This window comes from Ovis aries, chromosome 11 (genome assembly GCF_016772045.2).
Source record: "Ovis aries strain OAR_USU_Benz2616 breed Rambouillet chromosome 11, ARS-UI_Ramb_v3.0, whole genome shotgun sequence".
NCBI classification, from domain to species: domain Eukaryota; kingdom Metazoa; phylum Chordata; class Mammalia; order Artiodactyla; family Bovidae; genus Ovis; species Ovis aries.
Window position 1 is genome coordinate 59,569,503 of NC_056064.1, and position 24,796 is coordinate 59,594,298.

Here is a 24,796-nt window from a genome sequence, read left to right on the forward strand (position 1 = left end):
TCCAAGGGACTAGAATATTCTTATGGTTCCCTACCAACAGTTTAAACCAGAAAATACTTAAAAGGAAAATTAATAAGGCAGTATATTTTAAAAACAAAGAAAAATTAATGAATGGAGATTGTCCCTCTTTATTCAAATGTTTTCTTTCTACTGCCTTTTATGTATATGTATAAATATATCTCTTTATATACATTTCAATTATTTACTTTCTATGTGGATAAATGACCCTGAGATACTATAGCATACACAACTCTATGTACTATCTAGGGGATAAGTAAATCATATTAATATTATGCATCTAATACATGGTTTTTTCTTATTATCCTTCAATCCAAGTATAGGAAACGCCTGGGCAATTATGCTGAATCTTTCTCGAAACTTCTGAGGCATTCAGCTGTATAAGAAAGAAGAAAAACTGTGATACCCACCAGTGTTTCTTATAACACCAGAATGTTCATAATCTATCTAATTTTCATCATGGAAAAACAAGTAGGTGAACAAAACCCCTCAGCCTTACCCCTTCCAGGTTATTTTTATTTTTCTTCTTATTTCTTATTTTGCTTTTATGTTTCTTCTCAGTCAGTGTCTAGTCACTAAGGATTAATATTTTGGAGTGTGAATAAGTGGTTTAAAACACTGTTGTCCAAGAATAGATGCATCCGTGCCTGTAAGTGTGCGTTTAAACTAGGCTTATTTAAGTTTCTCTGGGCTTTTTTCCTCATTAAACTTTTTTTTTTTAATGGATCTTAAATTCTATGACAGATTTTTGGTCGTTTCCATTCAAAAGTACTGATTTCAAAAATTAATAACTTAAAACTGTCACAGACAAAACAAAGTGTCCACAAAACATTCTCCTTTCTTTCTACAGGTTTTCCCATACATTGGTATCATGAACCAGTCTTTTCAAGTTAAATGGCCAATTGAGATAAACGGTTCTAAGCCACGGCTTCCATCGACAGTAGACTGGGGTGGCAGGTGTTGGGGGTGATATTCGTCTATAGGTTTAGCTAAGTTTCTAAGGATGCAAATAGCCCCACAGAGAAAACGGGCAAAGGCAATCCTCCATTCTGATTGCAGCGATTAGAAACCTTTATACACATCCTTCATCTCATCTCTGCAAACCTCCGTATCTGAGAGAATTTAATGGGCAAAAAAAACCAGTCACTTGGCCAAGAAGTCAAATTACGGTTTCCTTAGCATTAAATAATAATCAACTGCATAAAATCTGATGCCCAAAGAAGCTCCTCGGCTGGATGTAAGATTCATCACAGCCTAAATATTCTATAAACTTCACAGAACCGTAATAGAGCTGTGTAGATATTAATTAGGTCTTAATTACATTTTTCAGCGGGTTCTTTTTCCAATAATTTTTATTCTTGGAGGAAATAAGAGAGTATAAAAATTGATTTTAAAAAGAGTGGCGTGAAAGTCAAGAAGAGTTTGGACAGCTAGAAAGGAGAAGAATTCTCATCAGCAAGGATTCTCAGCCTTCTCGGAAAATACAGGGCATGGTTGTCAAGGAGCGTCAGTGGCACACCCACGCCGCTGGGAGTCGGTGCTGCGGGCTGCTGCTAGAACATCCTGGTTTCTTACCACTCCAGATTACCTCTGCTGTGATCATCAACTCTCTAAAGAGTGAACAACAGCTTTTTATTTAATGCTGTCCCACTGGGGTAATGAAGAGCTTAGCTCCAACCCATGGACCATGCCAGATAATGGTTTTCTTGGATATCAAGCTACATTTTGCATAATTGGGTAACAAGCTACTTCAAGGCATTAAATCAACTCGTTCTCTGCTTTCCTTGGAGCCTGAGTCACCATTTGCCCTATTGACTCATCCTCCGCCAAGGGTTCTGCTTTAAGAAATGGCTGGTGTCCAGAAGAATGTATTTCCTGGAAAAGGATGGTATGGGGGTGGTGTGCAAAGGCTTGGGGCAGATCACATGACTGGTTTAATCATTCTTGACTTCAGAGCAAAATGCTGGGGGTTTTTGTCTTTTGTTTTTTTTTTCCCCCCAAAGCAGATTTTTAAAGGATTGGGTTGAATTTTGGATTTTAACCTTTGGGCCCTGAGTAAATAAGAGCGCTGTCTTGCAGTTACCCAGGGCTTACCATGAATCACCAAGGCTTCCTCAAGAAGCCAGTGCTTAGATGTTTGTAAGGCTGTTATGTCACCCCTGGGAACCTCTGACATAAGCAAATAGATGGTCTTGCAAACCATGGAACTGGGGAAGAAAACCCAGCTACTGAGGACGGTTTTCTGTGTTTGTGGTAGGGCATTTTAGCTCCCGATTTTAGAACGGGTGGCTGGGGAGTTGTATTGAGTGCAGCAGCTTTCCCATACAATTGATGTGGAATTAATACAATATTATGCAACCTTGTCCGCACATCAGCGCATCTGGAAAACCTAAGGCCCGAGTCCCACCCCCAGAGATGCTGACACAAGCGGTCCATATGCCATATCCAGTGGGCATATGGATTTTTAAAACATCCCCCAGGTGATTCTCTGATGTAGCCAAAAAAAGAGAACTCAAACTAAAGGTTTGTGGGAGTAGATATAACCCAGAAAGTAGAGAGAAGATGAGGTGATAGAACTCATAGATTTAAGGGGGAAAAAAACTGTAACAGCAAAGGCAGAACAATCCAGAAACATGTCTTAGGTCCTCTGACAGCAAGCGGACCAATCACCGTATGACTGTTATTAGAGTCACATAATACCTTGTTACTAAGTGGTGAAAAAAATGGGCTCCAACCGTACAAGTCAACATCAGCAAGCTTGACAAATGTAACGCTGATTGGAAAAAAGCTACAGGAGAAAATATTTAATACATGTCATTTATGTACAATTCAAATATGCAAAACCCCTCTTTTAGGGCCGTGCAGATTTATTTTCAAGGTACAAGGAAAAAGGACAGACTGATGCACGCAAAATTCAGGATAGCAGCCCCGTTTCAGAGAAGGGTGTTTGGGAGTTTCACAGCTCTTGGTAATGTTCCATTTACTCCTCTGAGCGGTAGGTGCAATTTTTTTTTAAAGATATTCATCTAGAAGACACGCTGTAATTCCTTGATGATCACTTTTATTTCACTTTAAGAGCCTTGTAACTTGCTGAAAGTACAAGTTAACTCAGCTCGAAGGTGTGTGAATACAGTTTGAAGGTGTGACGGTAAACAAGAGGAAACAGAAATTTAAAAGCAGTTCTCAGGAATTCTTAGAGCACTTTTCTAGGAGGGAGAGAGAGACATGAAGGGTGGGAAAGGAGGGGAAAGAGAAGGGAGGAAAGATAGACTTTTCCCTCGTTCAAGCTTGAAATGAAGTAACACAGGTCCGCTCTCGAGTGGTGGAATATAGCTGCTGGGCTCTGTAGGTAAGAGATGGAAAGTGAAGTGGAAGTCGCTCAGTCGTGTCTGACTCTTTGCGACCGCCCGGTCTGTAGCCCACCGGGCTCCTCTGGTTCATGGGATTCTCCAGGCAAGAATATTGGAGCGGGTTGCCATTCCCTTCTCCAGGGGCCCTTCCTGACCCAGGGATCACACGTGTGTCTGCTGCATTGCAGGCAGATGCTTTGCCATCTGAGCCACCAGGGAAGCCCAGTACTGAATAAAGTACTGGCCATTCATTTTTCTTCTGAGTCTTACTCATTTCGACCCAGAGTTATGATCCTAGCAAAGCAAAGAAGACATATTACAGATTTAGAAGCAGTCCAGAGGACAGAGTTTATCTCGTTCTGCTGATTAAAGCTATGGAGCGTCTTGGTTTGATGACCCTAAGTCTGAGCTGTGCCAAGTATAAATATATTAGAAGTAGAGGAAGAATGTGACATTTCTGATGTCCCTAGGGTAGAGAATCTTGTTGAGAATCTTAAGATGATTGTAAGTCAATTATTATTCCGTTTTTCAAGAAGAGATGATGATTTTGGATATTCTGAGTCAAAGTAGATATCATATTATATCTGATGGCATTATCTCTGATGAAACTTACCCTTTTACTGGTATATCTCCCGATGGTTTCAGCAATAAATACTGTGCGTTTCTAACAAAGGCCCAGTAAGGCATTTGTCACTGTGCTTCCTCAGATAGTCAGTGAGAAATTTTAAAGCTGATTGAAGATAATCATAACAGCTAGTTCACGTATATTTTAAAAAAAAGAACAATATCTACATTTCTCTATGGTACCTAAGTTAATGAGATGTATGTTGCCTTTCATTGATCCTAAAAATTATAGGGTAGCAAATGTTTCTCAGGTAGACTTGAATTCTTTAAGTATGTTCCTGTTCTTTTTGTGGCCTGTTTTGGTTTCATTCTGATTGACCCCTACTGCATCAGGCTTGAAGTGGTTTCTATATGTGGGATTTTGATGCCTGGCTATTCTTCAGTGACTTTCTTTTTGCAGAGACCACCCAAAAGGCTGCCGCATCACTTTCTGCATTAAAAGCAACACTATCCCAGAGCCCCAGCTTATTGTCTCACTCTTGCAAAATGGCTTGGCTCTTTCTTCCTAGTCATAAAAATAGAGGGTTTGTCAGTTGTCTTTTATTTATTTATTCTGAAGTGCAGAAGCTGACTGAATGTCTGCTGTGGACGCTGTGTGTTGCCTGCAAGGTGAACTTTGGCACCTTTCCAATCCAGTCTGATGCGTCTCAGGCTGATGTTTCTCATGGAGGAGGAGAGAGGGCATGGGTGACTTGAAGATTTTCACCTTGCGCTGCTGCTGCTAAACCACTTCAGTCGTGTCCGACTCTGTGCGACCCCATAGACGGCAGCCCACCAGGCTCCCCTGTCCCTGGGATTCTCCAGGCAAGAACACTGGAGCGGGTTGCCATTTCCTTCTCCAATGCATGGAAGTGAAAAGTGAAAGTGAAGTCGCTCAGTCGTGTCCGACTCTTCGCGACCCCATGGACTGCAGCCTACCAGGCTCCTCCGTCCATGGGATTTTCCAGGCAAGAGTGCTGGAGTGGGCTGCCATCGCCTTCCCCGTCACCTTGCACTAGAGCTATTTAAATCTCTGCCTGTTATTTTTCCGCTGAGCAACATGGTGATGGGCTGGTGGGAGATGAGCGAGTAAGGGGCTGGGTGTGTTGGCAGTTTGCAAAGCCCTTGGTATCCTGGGTCTTAACATCTCCTAAAAAAAAGTGGGCTTTCAGCTCAAGCCTTATTTAAAAAAAAAAAAAAAAAAAGGTTTCATCTGTAGATAAAACAAATGCCAAATGGAAACTACTCTACTGAGTCCCTCCAAACAGGCCTGCAGCTGTTACCTCTTCCATAACTTTTTCCAGTGAAATTTTTAGGCTTCACCTGTTAGATGACGTATTGGGGTTTTTCTTCCCTGCCCCACCTCCGCCTCATCCCCTCCCCAACTTCCCCTTAAAAGGAAAGCAGCCTGAACTGTTAGAAAGCACAGCTCAGGGTGACATCCTCATTGTACAGGTTGTGGACGGAAAGCAAGACCCTGCCCAGGGAGCTGGCAAATTGAAGTTATAGTATTTTCAGCTCCTGGTCCACTGGGCTCAATTCTCAGGCGGTCAAGGCAACTGGCAGAAAGGCAAGACCCTCCCGCCCCTGCCCACTGGTGATTCTCTGTGTTGTTCTTTAAAAACTTTTTTCAGGTAGTTATCAATTTCCCATGGGGCCAGAGAAGTAGGAATCAATAGGGCTGACCAGGAGACTGACTTTTTCCCCCTAAACCTGTTAAAATATTTGGATTTTATTATTCTATGAAACAGAGTTTACATATAAGAAGAGTTTTACAAACAACAGTGTAGTAAAGATAATCTTGGTGAGTTATGCTATGATTTCTCATTGAAAAATCACTATATATAAATCAGTATGAAGTAATTATGACTGAAATAAGAATTTAGCAACCACAAACTGCTTTATAATCTGCACATATGCTATGAAATAGCCAAATAGATAATATCAAACCATATCTTCTCACCTGCCAGTGTAATTCACTAAGGGACTTCTGATAATAAATTAATACTGACTTTCAGATTTTAAACAAGATCAAAAAGCCCTGTTTTTCAGAACTTAGCTAAAGCTTGCCCAGGAGCTGAGGAATAGCCACTAATTAGGTGTAGATGTGGCTCAAGCTAAAAACAGAGATACACAAGCTAATGACTCAGTCCTCGGCTGTCCAGGGCTGATTCTCTTCAACCGAAATGAACTGTGAGAGAGAAAGAAGGGAAAGATTTTCTGCAGAACAAAGAATGCTTTCTCACTGCCCCAGCCTGATGGCTTTAGCCACCGGCATAATCCTCTCTGGGTATGCTGCCTTTTTTTCTAGGATCCTTAGTTCTATTGACCCAGAGAATTTAATATTCCAGAAAGATCCCCTAATAGATCCCCAGCTTCTGCTATCACAGAAACACAAGACGGCATAAAAAGATGAAGAACCAATAGCTAATTCATTGAAAACTGGTGATTAAAGTTAATTAAAACTCAATCCAATCGCGAGTACAAGTTACATAAGCGTCCACACGCTCTGCACGAAGCCTACAGTGTTCGAATATTTTCATGATCAATTCCAGTTGGGTTTCTGAGGTTAGCTCACTCTCTGGGGCTGAAACGGATGTTTTGTTAAATTTTGTGACACTTCCCAATTCTGCCAGCCCTGCTCTCTTTCCCGTATGAACGATTTCACCTGTTGCTTTGCAGACAGAGCGGAAGGCCTAAGGTGGCCACCCTCTTGTCTCTGCTGCAGCTGCCGCATGAATCCACACACAATGCGAATTGGCCCTGGAGCTCCCTCGTCCCCGTCTCCACTCGGAGAGTAGAAGAGCTGAATTCACTTTTCTCTGCCACCCTCAGCTCTCACTTCTGCTGCTGCTAGTCACTAAGCTGTGTCTGAGTCTGTGTGACCCCAGGGACTGTAGCCTGCCAGGTTCCTCTGTCCATGGGATTTCCCAGGCAAGAATACTAGAGTGGGTTGCAGTTTTCTCCAGGGGACCTTTCTGACCCAGGGATCGAAACTGTGTCTCTTACATCTCCTGCATGAGCAGGGGATTCTTCACCCCTGAGCCACGAGGGAAGCCCCCGTCTTTTTAGGAACTTTATTTTACCAGTTTTCTCTTCTCTCGGTTGTGTGATCAACCTTCCTCTGCCCACGGATTCACTTTCATTTGCTCTTATTCTCATTTTTCTAGTATTAAAAGGAAAACCTTGAACTTAACATCACCTTGCAGCCACCCACCCTGCTTCGTTTTGGCATTTGGAATCAGACATCTTAACCAATATATTTCTCTATAAATACAAATACACATTATAAAAAAAAATACAGTTTTTGTTTTTTTACAAGAGGCATTTATGTTAAATAGTTTGGGCCACTATCTACTTCAGAGCTCCCCAAGAGAGAAAAGAAAAAATGATTTAAAGAAGAAAACTGCCTGGTTTGGCTCATGACTAAACAGAAAAGAACATAAAAAACCACCACCGAGAAAGACTAGCAGGGAGACATGCTTTCAAGGCCCAGAATGTTCAGAAAGATGAGGCCAGCCGGTAGTTTATAAGGCACATATACCAGAAACACCAGGCTCTCTAAAGGCTGTCCGGATGGGAGCTGCTGCCTGAGTTCAGGGACCCACCTGCACAGGTTTCTCTAGTCGAACAGACTATGGCGGTGAGAGAAAGCTTTTGCTTCAAGAATGTTTCATGGGCTCAAAGATACACAGAAAACAGGGGTTCTGAATATGGTGGAATGGGTCTAAAAACAACACCTGCTCCAAGGAAAAAAACAAGGGCTGTGTTCCTAGAGAAACAAAGACCACTGCGTCGGCATCAGGAAGGTGGCTTAGAGGCAGAGTGGAGAAACGCAGCCCCAGTTAAAACTGGCCAGAGCTGCCAACCAGCTTTGTAGACTTGGGTGAGTGTCTGAGCCAATCTGTCCTGCCATTTCCATATTCATAAAACAGGGTTGGTAAGAATAGTACCCTGTGGTGATTTCAATGGGATGGGACCAAAGGGTGCCCAGATCATGGATAAAACATGATTTCCCAGTGTGTCAGGGAGACTATTTCCAGAAGAGAGATTGCTGCCTATATTCTTTATTCTTCCACTCAGTAAGTGTCTGAGAGATCACTGTGGCTCATAGTTCTAGCTCTGGGGTTAAGGCCTAGTGATATAATAGTGAAAAATGAATTTGCAAACACACACACACACACACACACAGAGTCTGCTTTCAAAAAATATGCCAGCATATGAGCATTGCCAAGTAGTGAATGGACAAATACATTAGCACATAGTATGAGCTATTCCAGGAACAGATCTGCTGCTTTGAAAATGCACTCAATGCAGCAACTTCATACCCTGTTTGTAATGCACAGAACACACAGCTCTGTGTGGGCTGCAGAAGAGCAGAAGCTTCCAGCAGTGGGCGATAAGACAAAATCAGAAAGCAATAGCTAACTCAGGACAGTGCAAGATTAACTGTGAAAAGAGTGCTCAGACCCTTTCAATGTAATAGGTATTGACAGAAAGGAAAGTCCGCTTATGGGGGACATTTTAAAGAGGAAGTCGTTTTTAAGAAACCGGGGACTGACCCAGTGGGCCACAGATGAGGGCAGGAAGGCCAACGACTGGCTGCGCACTGATTTATGAGGGCTCAATTTCTGGTCATTGGGACAGGATGAGTTGCTTTCATTTATAATTACTTCCATTTCCTGCTTTTAAAACTACAACCATCACTACTGGCTGACGAACCTAATGCGAGCTATGCTGTTGATATCAGTTAATGGGCACAGTATTTGCCATAACAGAATCCCCGTAAGCTTCTGTCCCCACAAATTATCTGAACTTTATCCCTTGGGCAGCAAGGAGATCAAACCAGTCAATCCTAAAGGAAGCCAACCCTGAATATTCATTGGAGAGACTGATGCTGAAGCTCCAATACTTTGGCCACCTGATATGAAGAAACAACTCATTGGAAAAGACTGTGATGCTGAAGGTTGAGGGCAGAAGTGGTGACAGAGGAGGAGGTGATTGGATGGCATCTCTGACTCAATGGACACGACTTTGAACAAACTCTGGGAGATGGTGAAGGACGGAATCCTGGCATGCTGCCGTCCATGGGGTCGCAGCGAGTAGGATATAACTTAGCGACTGAAAAGCAGCAACAATAATTCATCCGAACTACCGAGATGGCATGCCATGTGTACATCATAGCCTTAATTTGTTTAGGGAAATATTATTGGATTACAGACCAGACATTTTTAATTTAATAGAGCTACATACAAAGAGTCACAAATGACTCACCCAATTGCCTCTTCATGGTTCAGTGTTCATTTGACACCAATAGAAAAATAGTAAAAAATATCATATATAGAATTTAACCCAAGTGCTGTACACATGAATACCAGAACCAGTTTTTTAATATAATATGGGGAGGCATCCACTGAAAGATTCTATAAATGCTTTGGAGAAAATCAGAGTGGAACAAGAGAAAGGAGTTATGGTTTAAATGCAAGCAATTAAATAGTGCAGTGCCCAGTTGGGCATATGGGCTTAAGTACGCTACAGGTTCCTCTCCATCTGGGTTTTAATAAGCTTTGAGTTATTGCCAATAAAAAAACCAAGGAGGCCTCTTCCGGAATTCGAGAGCAGCTGCCCCCATGGTGCAGACAGACAGCTTGTAGACTGGGGTTGTTGATGCGGGCATGATTACAGAGGAGGCCAGCATCTCAGCGAGCCGAGCTTTCACAGGCGACATCGCCTGGACTCTAAGCGCCGCTGAAACTATTTGCTCAGCTATCAATTTAAGTAATTTTTAAAGAACTATGTGGAGTAGGAAACGGCAACTCCCTCCAGTATGCCTGCCTGGAAAATCCCATGGACAGAGGAGCTACAGTGAGCCGGTGGGCTACAGTCCGTGGGGTTGCAAAGAGTCAGACATGACTGAGCGCATGCATGTAAAGAACTACGAATCCTCAATCATATTTTAGGTAGATATGTTGATACGTGTAAATTTTCATCTGAAGCATTAGCAGTGGGACAGACTAGTTTTAGTGCATGCCACCGTTTCAAGTTCATCTATAGAATCTCAACTCTGAAGGTCTTTGATCAGCCTTGTTATCTACTCAAGAAACACATACAGCGGTGTTTCACTGCCCAGAAATACGATAGGTCTTTTTCCCTTTCTAGTCATATTTCCGTTCTTCCACAGGGGAATTTTATCTAAACTTCTCATTTTTTTTCAATTTAGACATTCTGGAAGGTACGTGCGGTGGAATCACATGGTGATATTAATTTGGATTTCCATAATGAATCAGCTCCATTATGTTTAAAATATATTTGATGATTTATTAGTATTTTAATTTTTAATGTTATCTTGACATACTTTATATGTCACAGACACGACATAGTGATAAAACACTTTTTATGTCGACTCTATTTTTGACATCCTGCTTCAAGACCTTTACCATTTAAGCTTTATGTATGATGAACAGTTAACACCAACACAAATTCATAAGTTGTGTTGAGCCATCTCCAATTTCTACTCCATCGTCATTTCTGATATTTAATAACTCCAGGGTGAATATTAGACATGGAATGAAGATACCGATTCCAAACATTATTTGTTAACAGAAGAAAATCTAAATCACATTGTGGGTGACATGGAAAAGATACGAAACTTTAGAAAGTCCAACATCAAATAGCATGTTTTGCCATAGTGTGCTTGGAAATCTATGAAAAACAGACATTATGTTGGAATATATAGTATTCCAACTATATATTGGTAGCTCAGAGGTTAAAGCATCTGCCTGGAATGCTGGAGACCTGGATTCGATCCCTGGGTCGGGAAGATCCCCTGGAGAAGGAAATGGCAGCCCACTCCAGTACTCTTGCCTGGAGAATCCCATGGAGGGAGGAGCCTGATGGTAGGCTTCAGTCCATGGGGTTGCAAAGAGTCAGAAACGACTGAGCAACTTCACTTTCATTTTCACTATATAGTATAACGTAGTTTGCTCTTTTGAATTAAACAACGGTTAGAGTTCAGTAGGCATTCGTTTTGATTCTGGCCTTGTCACTGGCTTGGACTTCAGGTCTGTTCATCCATAGAATGAAATGCGGAGGGTGCTGAAATTTCTGATTCTCAGCGTCATCAGATCTGCTTGCTTACCTATCACGAAGCCCAAGGCCACAGGTACTAAGTTTAGCCTGTGCTGAGGCTCCTTCTAATTAACATCCAATACTTTCATCGATTAAACCACACCTGGAATACTTTGCTAATATGATGTATGTCCCATTGCATCTTACAAATACAGTATTTATCTGTGTGTGCTCAGCCACTCTCTCGTGTCCAGCTCTTTGGGACCCCATGGACTGTTGCCCACCAGGCTCCTCTGTCCATGGGATTCTCCAGGCAAGAATACTGGAGTAGGTTGCCATTTCCTTCTCCAGGGACTCTTCCCAACCCAGGGATGGAACCCGCATCTCTTTAAGTTTCCTGCATTGGTGGAGGATTCTTTACCACTAGTGCTAAATCTCCTTCTAATCAACATCCAACACTATTATCAAATAAACCACACCTGGAATATTTTATTAACATGGTGTCTGTTCTATCACATTTTACAAATGTAGTATTTATGATAACGCCTCATATTTGCCAAGACAAATTTTTTTTTTTTTTGGCTGGGGATCCATGTATAAAGTTTCTGGAATCAACAATATATATACTAAAATGGTTCTAAAGGAGACCAGTTGGACCAGTAATGACCACACAGAGAAAAATGTAAAAAACTAGCAAGGACTTCAGGAAAAGATGAAGTAGAAGAGACATGATCTGCAAATATTTGATGAGTTAACATGTATTGGGTTGGCCAAAAATGTTGGTTCAACCCAATAGAAGGAGCAGGAAGTGAGCTTCAAGGCAAAAGCTGTTGGGACCTTCAAAGCCTGTAGTATAAGCACAACCTAAACATGTTCTACATAAGACTTAGAATATATACAATGCAGTATATTTAGGAGCAAACCTGGAAATACCTCAGAGTCAGTCTTCTGGGCTCAGCTCTCTCATGGTTTATCAAAACAGCCTATAATAATTCTATTATCACAGTAGTGATGAAGCTCAACCTTTGGTATAAACCCAGGATCCAATGAGTCCAACACAAACAATACAGGATTGTTGTAGAGATGAAGTAAAATAATAACCATGAACATTAGAAAAATAGGGCATAAGTGGAACAAGAAGAGGGCTCTATAAAAATAACCAATTTAAAATTATGAAAATAAAAACTGTAGTCATTAAACGAAAGATTCATTGGATGCTATACTCTGAAACAGATATTTTCAAGGAGAAAAGTCAGAGAATTGAAGGATGGCCCAGATAATTTCACCCACAGTGCACAACAGGTAAAAAGTACTTTTTTTTTTTTTTTTTTTTTTAACAGAAACAGTTACCCTATGAAGGAGCAATCCAGCTCCTGCGAAAACTATAGTTGGAAAAGATACGTACATCCCAGTGTTCGTTGAAGCACTATTTACATTCCTATACACTAACAAAGAAAAACCAGGAAGAAAAACTAAGGAAACGAAGAATACCTAGGAATAAATATGCAGTAAACCAAGACACGGGAGCAGCCTGCCCATTGGCAGAGGAGTGGATGAAGATATGGTGGCTGTAAGTGGAGGCGCCCAGTCGTGTCTGACTCCTTGCAACCCCGTGGACTGTAGCCTACCAGGCTCCTCTGTCCATGGGATTTTCCAGGCAAGAGTGCTGGAGTGGGCTGCCATTTCCTTCTCCAGGGGATCTTCCCAATCCAGGGATCGAACCCGGGTCTCCTGCATTGCAGACAGGCGCTTTACCATCTGAGCCACCAGGGCAGCCCTGAAGGTGTGGTCCATATATACAGAGAGGAGAATTACTCTGCCACAGAAAGGCATGAAATACCATTTGCAGCAACACGGGTGAACGTGGAGAGTATCATGCTGAGTGAGGTAAGCCGGAGAAAGACAAATAGCATATGATGCCACTCATGTATGGAGTCTAAACTATGAAAAAATAAAATACGGCGCAAGTGAACTGATGCACAAAACAGAAACAGACTCACAGACACAGAAGAGCTTGTGGTCAGCAAAAAAGAGGGAGGGATACATTAGGAGTTTGGGATTAACATATATGCATTATCCTGGAGCACCAGCAAGGGCCAACAGTATAGCGCAGGGAAGTTTATCCAATATTGTAGAATGAAATAAAAGGGAAACAAATCTGAAAACATTGTGTGTGTGTGTGTGTGTGTGTGTGTGTGTGTGTGTGTGTATAAAGTCGCCGAATTGCTTTGCCATGCGTCCGAAACTGACACATTTTAAATCAACTATATTTCAATTAATTTTTTAAACAATAAATCAATTGACCTTTAAAAGGGGATTAAAATATTACCATTCAAAACATGAAAGAATCATAGATAATACATTTCATAAAAACAATAGAGGAAGAAACTCATCAATTCAAAAAAAAAAAAGCCAAATACTAAAAATAACCAATAAGAATGCTTTCATAAAATAAAAATCGCAGCGCTATCTAAAGGAATCTAAATTCATTTTTTTTTTTAAGCTGAATACCAACCAAACAAAATAGGAATACTGGACAAATTTGGCCAGTAGATTACCAGTTTTTAAAACTTACAGCAAATACCACTTGTGAAGGATTAACATGGAAAAGAAACCATACAAACTCTACACACAAACGGAAAACCTACCACAGTCAGTAGAATGGTGATTCTTACACTCACACTTGAGTCACTCTAAATGTCAGTGTCCCCTGGAACCACACATACGCCCAGCTGCTGATAAGGAGCCTGGTTGGTTATCGTCAAGCCCCACGTGGTGCACCTTGGAACCCTACCGTCTCTTTTCAGCATCAGGCATCTCTGTTACTGGCAGCAGTGTTCTCTACCTGTTAAATGCCTGGGAGTTAGGACAGCTGATTTTCAGTGAGGAAGCCCACAGGAAGACTTCTTTCTCTCCTCTCTCTTCTCTGTCCCACATCCATTACATAACCCAGGGCTGTGAGCAGCTCTTGGTCATGAACTCTGTGCAGTGAAACTGGTCTGAACTTTTGTTCCAGCTGTCTCTATTCGTGAGTGTGATTTATGCTTGGTGCCACCACTACCAAAAAGGCTGAGATTTATAGATTGCAATTTACATCAGTTAGGCTCTGTTTTCCTTTAGCTTAATTTTTCTCATAAAAAAAGGAGTAAAAGCAGAGAAACGGGACACTTTTAATGGGAAATTTGGGTCAACCCCAAATCCCTAAATAACCTTCTAAACCAAATATACATATATTTTTAACTACTCATATGTGGGATTCCAAATTAAGCAAATTCCTCCCCATAACTAAGGATCTGATTATTTTATACGTAAAATTGTTGTTTAATGGAATATCTTGTATTTTTTTAAAAGAAGTAATTAGTCTGTGTTCTTTTCTGTAGTTAATAGAAAAGATGAAAGACTATAGTTTTATTTCAAGTTCAGGAAATTACCAATTTTTTTAAGTGTTGGAGGCTTACTAAAACCAAAGTGTATTTGTAACCTGTAATTTTTAAAAATTGAAATATATAAAGCATCTATTCCTCACAAGTGATTAGACTTCATTTTCTTCTTTTTCATGTTTTCCGATTCATGATCCTGGAAACAAGTCATAATGTCATAACAGCTGAATAATTCTAAGAGTTAATAATACCTGCAAACCTCTAAACATCTACATCTCATATGCATTTATGCAATTACATTCTTTACTTTATCAAATAGACAATGAACGCTAACTTCCTAATTAGCATTATAAAACAAATTTAACATGATTAAAATTCTGAAATATAAACTTGAATTTCATCTTTGTTTGAACTATTCTGATTTAAATAGTGATATTTGCCATAGTCTTTTTAATTTTAATAGATACTTTTGGATGTTTAAGAAAAAAAATTACTTGGAAATTGTAAGAAAATTAACTTTATTTAAAATATGTTTGTATTATGTTATATAAAGTTATCATTACTAAAATGGTTGTTAGTTATATGTATATCTATAATTCTATATACCTTCACTCCATCTATACTTACTTTTAAAACTTTAAAGCATATCAGTCAACAGTATACCAATTAGGTGAAAATAATGATTATGTAATAACTGATTCTACTAGGAAGAAGACAATAAAAGTGAATGTTATTAAAATGTAGAATCAGTTATGAATTGTGTACATCTTTATTTCATTACTCATTTGAAAGTTACTGGCATATGGGAGCCCCAGGCATGCACAATAATAAGTGAATATACTCATTTTTGGTATTTTGCCAACTTTCAATCATATAAAAACTAAACCCTTAAACATATCTTTCAATTTTAAAATTATGAAGACATGTTTGGCAAGAATAGGACATATTATATTTAATAGTTTGTTACCTTGATATGTAACAAAGCCTTCCTCAGCGATCAATGCAAAGAAATAGAGGAAAACAACAGAATGGGAAAGACTAGAGATCTCATCAAGAAAACTAGAGATACCAAGGGAACATTTCATGCAAAGATGGGCTCAATAAAGGACAGAAATGGTATGGACCTAACAGAAGCAGAAGATATTAAGAAGAGGTGGCAAGAATACACGGAAGAACTGTACAAAAAAAGATCTTCACCCAGATAATCACAATGGTGTGATCACTCACCTAGAGCCAGACATCCTGGAATGTGAAGTGGGCCTTAGGAAGCATCACTATGAACAAAGCTAGTGGAGGTGATGGAATTCCAGTGGAGCTATTTCAAACCCTGGAAGATGATGCTGTGAAAGTGCTGCACTCAATATGCCAGCAAATTTGGAAAACTCAGCAGTGGCCACAGGACTGGAGAAGGTCAGTTTTCATTCCAATCCCAAAGAAAGGCAATGCCAAAGAATGCTCAGACTACCGCACAATTGCACTCATCTCACACGCTAGTAAAGTAATACTCAAAATTCTCCAAGCCAGGCTTCAGCAATACGTGAACTGTGAACTTCCTGATGTTCAAGCTGGTTTTAGGAAAGGCAGAGGAACCAGAGATCAAATTGCCAACATCTGCTGGATCATGGGAAAAGGAAGACAGTTCCAGAAAAGCATCTATTTCTGCTTTATTGACTATACCAAAGCCTTTGACTGTGTGGATCACAATAAACTGTGGAAAATTCTGAAAGAGATGGGAATACCAGACCACCTGATTTGCCTCTTGAGAAACCTATATGCAGGTCAGGAAGCAACAGTTAGAACTGGACTTGGAAAAACACACTGGTTTCAAATAGGAAAAGGAGTACGTCAAGGTGGTACACTGTCACCCTGCTTATTTAACTTATATGCAGAGTACATCATGAGAAACACTGGGCTGGATGAAGCACAGACTAGAATCAAGATTTCCAGGAGAAATATCAATAACCTCAGATATGCAGATGATACCACCCTTATGGCAGAAAGTGAAGAACTAAAGAGCCTCTTGATGAAAGTGAAAGAAGAGAGTGAAAAAGTTGGCTTAAAGCTCAACATTCAGAAAACGAAGATCATGGCATCCGGTCCCATCACTTCATGGGAAATAGATGGGGAAACAGTGGAAACAGTGTCAGACTTTATTTTTGGGGGCTCCAAAATCACTTCAGATGGTGATTGCAGCCATGAAATTAAAAGACGCTTACTCCTTGGAAGAAAAGTTATGAGCAACCTAGATAGCATATTCAAAACAGAGACATTACTTTGCCAACAAAGGTCTGTCTAGTCAAGGCTATGGTTTTTCCAGTGGTCATGTATGGATGTGGGAGTTAGACTGTGAAGAAAGCTGAGCGCCGAAGAATTGATGCTTTTGAACTGTGGTGTTGGAGAAGACTCCTGAGGGTCCCTTGGACTGCAAGGAGATCCAACCAGTCCATTCTGAAGGAGATCAGCCCTGGGATTTCTTTGGAAGGAATGATGCTGAAGCTGAAACTCCAGTACTTTGGCCACCTCATGCGAAGAGTTGACTCATTGGAAAAGACTCTGATGCTGGGAGGGATTGGGGGCAGGAGGAGATGGGGACGACCGAGGATGAGATGGCTGGATGGCATCATGGACTCGATGGACATGAGTTTGGGTGAACTCTGGGAGATGGTGATGGACAGGGAGGCCTGGCGTGCTGCGATTCATGGGGTCACAAAGAGTTGGACACGAGCGAGCGACTGAACTGAACTTTAATATGTAACTTTAACACTTGACATAGCAAATGCAGGTCTCACGTTTCACTTTTGCCCCAGACATTGCAAATGTCAGAAATGAGCTTAGTATCAAAGACATTAGTTGTTGTTTAGTCGCTAAGTCAGGTCCTTATCTTTCTGCCACTCCCTGGACTATAGCTGACCAGGTTCCTCTGTTCACGTGATTTCCCAGATAAAAATACTAGAGTAGCTCTACATTTCCTTCTCCAGGGGATCTTCCTGGACCAGGGATCAAACCTGTGTCTCCAGCATTCGCAGGTGGATTCTTCAACACAGCCACCAGGGAAGCTCATCAGAGACATACTCTACAGCTTATGTCCAAGGACCAATACTTAGAAACATATAAGCCAGTTCTTTATATCCCTTGGCCAAGCAATGGAGGGCATAACAGTATTTAAAGAAATAATTCAATATTAACTATGTTATATAACTTATTTTAGGCTAATTTAGCTTTTGTTGAAGTAGAAAGATTCCATAGTATTTTAATATACTAGTAGTGGCTGGTTCCACATTTTGGGAAAAAAAATTTTAATAATTCTGTTTTGGATAGACTGTTGCAGTAGATCTATTCTCTGCCTCTTTGTCCAACTTGCTGTACACCCTGGGAGGTGGACCCAGGTGGGCTGCCCACTGCCGTCTGGTTTCTGGGGGGGGTTGATGTTTCTGGAGGTAAGAGCAGGTGGGTGTGGCGTCTGTTGCTCTCTGCCTGGCCTGTTCCTACAGGGGGGCTGCATCCACAGCTTCGTTCAGGAGCCTCACCTTGCTCCTCTGGACTCTCGTTCTGGTTCTCACTTCCTCCTCTAACCCTTAATTGTTGAGGGACTGGGAAGGACCCTGACGCTGGGAAAGACCGAAGGCAAAAGGAGAAGGGGGCAGCAGAGGATGAGATGGTTGGATGGCGTCACCAATTCAATGCACAGGAGTTTGAACAGATACTGGGAGACAGTTCAGGGCAGAGGAGTCTGGCGTGCTATAGTGCATGGGATCCCAAACCATCGGACGTGGCCCAGGGGCTGAGCAACAGACTCCTGACGCCCTCTGAGGACTTCGGCATCCCTAGCTCCTTCCTCTAAGCTCAACTCACATCTTTGCAAACAGCTCCTTCTGCCGGTCAACTCTCCCAGTGACTCAACTGCAGGTACTAACAGGAGATCGCGGTCCTTGTTGTTATTACATACTTCCTACTGTCATTAGTGTGACCTTGACCATCATCAGCTTATCAGCTTTCGAGCCTACAACCCCATGCCCTAAATCACAGCACATAAGGGTTCTGCAGAAGCTTAGTTTGAGAATAGAGGATTGGGACTTGCCTGGTGGTCCAGTGGCTAAGACTCTGCATGCCGAAAGCAGGGAGCCCAGGTTCAACCCCTTGTCAGGGAACTAGATCCCACACGCAGCAATGAAAGATCCTGTGTGCTGCAAATAAGACCCGGCATGGTCAAATAAATGAACATCAAAAAAACAAAAATAAAAAACAAAAACAACAGAGAATCAAGTCTTTATTGGGAAGAATTATATGCAATGTAAAGACTCTTCCAGTTAGTTCTCTTTGGAGGTTACCCATCTCTAGTGCTGAAAATAGGGTCTGTTCATTATAGACACTTCAGTAGTTATTCAGTGAATGAATGTTGACTCAATACTAAAGGCCAAGATATGACTTTTCAGAGTCAAGGGTAAAAATCTTGCTTTCTTTCCTGAGTTGGTTTCCTTCACATATCTGAGTGCTGGCGTGTCACCTCCTGTTTTATCTGGGCATGGGTGGCGATGGTATCGGGAGCGGAAAAAAACTAGTGAACAGAGATAAAAATTAGTTGAAAGGGATTTTAGCCATCTTTCAAATGTCAACATATCCATGAAGACCTCTGTCTTTGAGAGGTCAGGACTTGAATACTGTCTGATTTCCAAAGCACAGAATTTTTAAATAATATAGAAGCTATACAGTCCCTGGTCTAAATACAACTTCATTATCAGTTAAACTGAGGCTAATTCCTTCAGAGGAAAATAGATCTGGTATCTGCTGCTCTTCCTTCTGTTGATTTTTTTCCCTGTTGTTTTATTTTCTGTGTTTAATATCATTTTGTATTTTTAATGAGACAGCTGTGTAATTTATATAACACATTTTTCTGGGCATTAATCCTGTGCAACCACATTTTCCAATGAGATTACTCATTGTTCCTCATGCTTTTTATGCATTTCACCATCATCCTTGTTCCTAAAATTTTATAAATTTTTGGTACTAAAAGTGAGGGCAAAAAGAATTTCCTTACCAAGTCCACTTTTTATATTACCTAAACCATGAATTTCTGGTTTTATATTTATGGATTTCTTTCTACAGTGCTCACATTATTTTCATCCTGGTGTTTACATGTTTACAGACAAACACCTACTGATTTGTTCACTTTGTGATACTGTGAGTCTGAACCTTGGCTGAAGCCCATGGTAGTCTAACGGCTACTAATCACTAAATAGACTGCAACTGGAGCTTTAATTCTCTCAGTGATCTGAGAGTTATTTACAAGTACTTTCTCACTTCTAAAAATCGGGGGCAAAGTTGTAACCAGTTCATTAATTTCTAGGTGTTTTACATTTAGAGAATATGGATTACACGTTTAATAGAAGGTATTGACATTTCTTCGGGCCTTTAATGTGTTCAGTTTATAAAATCTTATGGACATGATATATCTTTTATATATATATATATATATATAATTAAGGTTTAAAAATATGCTATGGAGGACTTTCCTAGTGGTCAAGTGGTTAAGACTCCGCGCTCCCAACGCAGGGGGCATAGGCTTAATTCCCAGTCAGGAAAGAGGCCACGCGGCATAGCCAAAAAAATACTGTATGTTAAAGACATTCATTTTTTCTTCTTCCTCCCTGAAACGTGCACACATATGCACACACGTGCACAGACATGCACATCATACATGGATACATGCGTGTAGACACCGTCTATTTACCTGGCTTGCTTGTGCCAGCTCGCTCCTCTTGCTAATGGCAGATCGTGGACGCCATCTGTCTCTTGTGCTTTTCGGATGGACATTCCATTTTCTTTTTTAAATTTTTTGGAGTCTTATTGATCTACAATGCTGTGCCAGTGTCTGCTGCACAACAAAAAGAGTCAGCCATCCACGTACGTGTGGTGGTGGTTTAGTCGCTAAGTCATGTCTGACTCTTGCAGCCCTACGGACTGCAGCCTGCCGGGCTCCTCTTTCCCTGGGATTCATGTACATACATCCCCTCTTTTTAAGATCCTTTCCCCTGTAAAATGAAATGGGCTCTGCTGTATGCTCTCCCAGTGAACAAGCCTTTTCCAAATACAAATTTCTGAGCCCAGGTGAAACCCAGCCAGCTATTTGGAAGTCATCAGCTATTTCCTCCCCAGTAAGTGCTGAGGAGCTGGGGGGACGTGAGAGGCAGCCATCAGCCACATCTACCACGTCTTAAGGTAAAGAAGGGATTAGCACGTGAACAGTAAAGAAAGGAGGCTGGCCCCAGATAGCTAGATGGATAGGGAGGAAATGATTCCAGCAAGCCTGGATGCTTGCATCTTCCCTTACGTAGAAGACCACTAAATCTCTTCATACGAGAGGTTTAGTTTTCTCTTGTCAACAGGAATCTCATTATTCAGATTTCCTGCCCCTTGCTCCAGGCTTGTATGTAGCCTGGCTCCTCCCCGCCTCCTCAGAGTCAGCTTTCCCAGGGTAGCCTGAGACGCTGTCTCCTGGGCTCAAGTCCTAACATTCCCATAGGATAAATCCTAACTCCCAACTTTCAAGTTGCACATCCTTTTTTTAGTCAACACTCCATATAATCCATCACAGAGTATCCATCGGGGCAGGGTCGGGGGTAGGGGAAGGATAACTTGGGTCCCGATTTCTTGATGGCTGTCAAGTGAGGACTACTCCCAGATTCTAGAAATGACTGCAGTCCTTGACATATGGACCCTTCCTCCACTGTCAAAGCCATCAACATGGACAGGTCAAGTCCAATCAAGTCTAGTCCTTCCCGTGACCCCTCTCTGACCTTCTTCCATCATCACGTCTCTACGGCAAGGCTCTCCACCATGAAGACTCTTGGGATGAAACTGGGCTCATGTGGATAAACCAGATAATTTCTTTGTCTAAAGTTTTCTAATGTTAATCACATATGCAAAGTGTCTCTTTTGGGGTGCACACATCTTTGCAGAGCCACAAAGATGGGGAGCCCCCTGTCTCCCACAAGTAGATTGATGTGACTTACATTCTGAGAGTAACGCCTTGAATTATACCATAACTAATGGATTCATATAAATTATCCAAATGGCCAAAGGAGTCCTTTAGTAGCACAAATAAAACATATTTTCTAAAACTGTATCCAAACTGGTGAGATTTTTGTCAGAGATTTGCCAGTACACAAAAATTGGTCCCAGAACTGTCAGAAAGGCAGAAACTTTTTATGCACATAGAGCAATGTTGTTCCCATCTTTATCCTGTTTAAGTCACACTTAGAAAGCTCAGCCCCCAATTTCCTCCCTTCAAAAGGAATTGTTGTTGTTGTTTCAATTTTTAGCTGATTTCCTTTATTTATACTGCTTTTGTCATGCGTCGATAATGTTGACCAACTTCAGATATTTACAGATTCGAAACAGCTGCAAACATATAATTAGATCTTATCACCTTTGGCCATATGTTTGTGAACAAAACTCTCTTCCCCTTTGCCACCAAAGAGCTAAAAACACTTAGGAATTTGGCAAGTTTACAAACTTCCATTTTCTTACTCTTCCGACTAGGATCCTAGATCTTAACGAGCTTCCTTGACAGAATCTATGTGAACTGCAAGTCTGTGACCTATCTTTCTAGAACCACGTTACCCAATTGTTTACTTGTCCTTCCATGTATTAAACACTCTACCTAGTATCACTATGTTCATGACAATGAGTGGCCTAATATTAATTTATAACAAGATCGGCCATAGTCACCCATCACTCACTTCATAGGAAAAGTGTCTCCTTTTTCTGAAAACAGAATATCCCCAGATTTTTCCTCCTTAGTCTTTATAGGCATTTGAGATTTAACTTTGATTTTCTTCAGTTAGCATATCACTGGGCATTCTCCCTTTAATATTGTGAATGCAGAGAGCATATTTCAGGAGAATAGATTCTATACGACTCAGCTACTTAATACATTCTATTTCATTAGGGCAATTGCCATCTTTCTGCCTACACCTCCTGCTAGGAGATAACAAGTCTGACTTTTAATCAGCTCACTGCTGGGAAAAAATTGGTACTAACTGGTGTGAGTCACTACCTTGTTGAGCTCTTATTCCTTTTTTCCTACTTAATCATTCCTTTAGCAAAACTGAGTCAGTGATGAGCTGCATTTGGAAGCAGGGGAGAGACTTTTGATCCTTGGTTACTCTATATAGTCAATAGCAAATGAATACCAAAGGGGAAATGGGGGTGGGGAGAACTGGAAGATATTGCTTCATATACACTATCGATACTATGTATAAAGTAGATAAGCAATAAGAACCTACTTTAATAAAGAAAATAAATGAAATTAAGGAAGAATCGGTAGCTAATGAATCCACAGAGGTGATGGAAATCTGGAAAGATGACTTTAAAAAGTACAAGGAAGCAATTTCAGAAACAAAGCGTTCAATCTAAATTCAAATTAATCAAAAATGTTCTAGGTCAAAAATCTGCAATGAAATAGCTCAGGCTAAACGCATGGAGCTATTTCATCTGAAATTGCTATTTTCCTTTAAAAAATGGCATGTGACTTTGAACTGCATCATAAATCCTGCAGGGAGATGACATGTTAAATCTCGTGTTTGTTGTAAGGAACTAGGGGAAAAAAAGGAACGGAAGAAAAGCTCAGGGAAGTATCTTAGCAAAGCTAATCTGTAGGATACAAAAATAATGTTTGCATCAAATCCTTTGTGTTGCAGAGCAATGGCTATTGAGGAGTTGAAATCCGCATTCATGTTTCAATGCAATCATTATTCTTAGTAGTCAGTACAGATATCAAGGAAGCACACGTATGCAGAGCTCGTTTTCCTTTTCAGCACGAATAACTTCATAGTGTCTTTCTTTCTTCCTGGGGGTGTGGGTGGGGTGGAGGTTGAGGAGCAGAGGAGACGCGGTGTGGAGGCACATTTGAACAAAGCTGAATTTAGCTGAGATTTTAATTCACTTGTGTGGGTGCTCTTTTTTTTCTGTGAAGACAGAATCCAAATGATCTCCAGGGAATATTTCAGCTGTAATGAAAGCAAAGCACCTTCCAGAACCAACCAGAACCACGAAGCCCTTGAGCTGCTCATTTCCGAGTCATATACCCTCTTGTAAAAAGGTTGATCTTGCCCTCCTGTTTTTTAGGCACTTTTCTCCTTTCCCACCTGATCCCTCCATCAGCCCTTCCTGGTTAGATCCTCCACCTCCTTCAGGACTTAACCCAGGCAGTACTTTAAAGAAACCCTCCCTGAAACTTTGACTTGCTTATTATTATTTTTTTGATATGTATTTTCCTTACAAATAATATAATGACATTTACTGACCTGCCCTAAGCAGTTTCAGTCCTTGTAACAGAAAGCTCTCTTGGCAAATTCAGAAGAGAATATAAATTAAAAAGGCAACACAGCGTATTTAAATCTGCAGCAAAGGCGAGTCAGTGACTTATGTTTCCATAGGCTGGGCATCCGCAGTTGCCCTTTAGGAGAGGATGGAGAACAGACTGTGTCTGTCAGGGGTTCTGGTATTCAGAGACACCCAGCGCCTCCCTGTGCTCGGCATCGGGGTGGAGCTGCTCAATGAATCCTGCCATGGACTGTTAGAGTGCCAGAAGCCCGTTCCTTCCAGGCCAAGGCAGTAAGGCTCATAGGGAGGATCTCTTCCCCTGACTGCAACCCTGGGACTCATGGCTTCCAAATCTTAGACCTGCAAGCTGGAAGCAGCCTGCTCCATAGCCTGCTTGAATGAAAGTGCCCAAGACATCAGTTGGATCCAAAATGGTTTTCTATAATTGAGAAAAATAAACATTGACAAGTGAAGACGCTACTATTTTGAGGTTAGTGCATTATCACTGCATGACCCAACCCCTCATGGCTTACCGAAAACACACGTGTAAAGTTATAAAATTTGCAGATTCGGGAATAAAATTAGTAAACCATGATCCAGTTATGACCTGTTAAAAATAGATGTGCAAATTAAAATCTGAAATTTTAATTTAGTATTTCACAGCCTTTGGGAAAAAGCCATAATACCCATATGCCATTCAGTGTAGGAAACAGACACTCATGCATGATAGCTGAAAACTTAATGGAAATATTTTTGGAATTTTTCACTAAAGGCATTGATAGTTTTGATCCAGCATGTATACTTTTGATCAAGACAAAAAAAAAAGCTACAGAGAAAGTGTTATATAAAATGTGTTACTTCAGTGTTAAGCAGTGCAGCGAGACAAGAAAACCATCTTAAATGTGAGGTAATAGAGCATTTATATAAACTATAATAAATCACTATAATTGATATTAATCAGCCATAGAAATACATTCACCTTCCCAACTAGCCCCCACTTAAGATCTAGTTCCTCAAATATCTCAGCTCCAAATCTAAGGTGATCCCATTTAA

At 40.9% G+C, this 24,796-nt stretch overlaps 1 long non-coding RNA gene across 1 annotated transcript; it reads right to left on the reverse strand.

Annotated features, from left to right (window-relative positions):
* Positions 1-18,668: 18,668 nt before the first annotated feature.
* LOC121820668 (uncharacterized) lies at positions 18,669-24,366 on the reverse strand. The gene is made up of 2 exons (XR_006061332.1): positions 20,148-24,366; positions 18,669-18,974 (listed from the first exon to the last, which is right to left on the reverse strand). It is a non-coding gene; the product is annotated as an uncharacterized LOC121820668 (long non-coding RNA).
* Between the last annotated feature and the right edge of the window lie 430 nt (positions 24,367-24,796).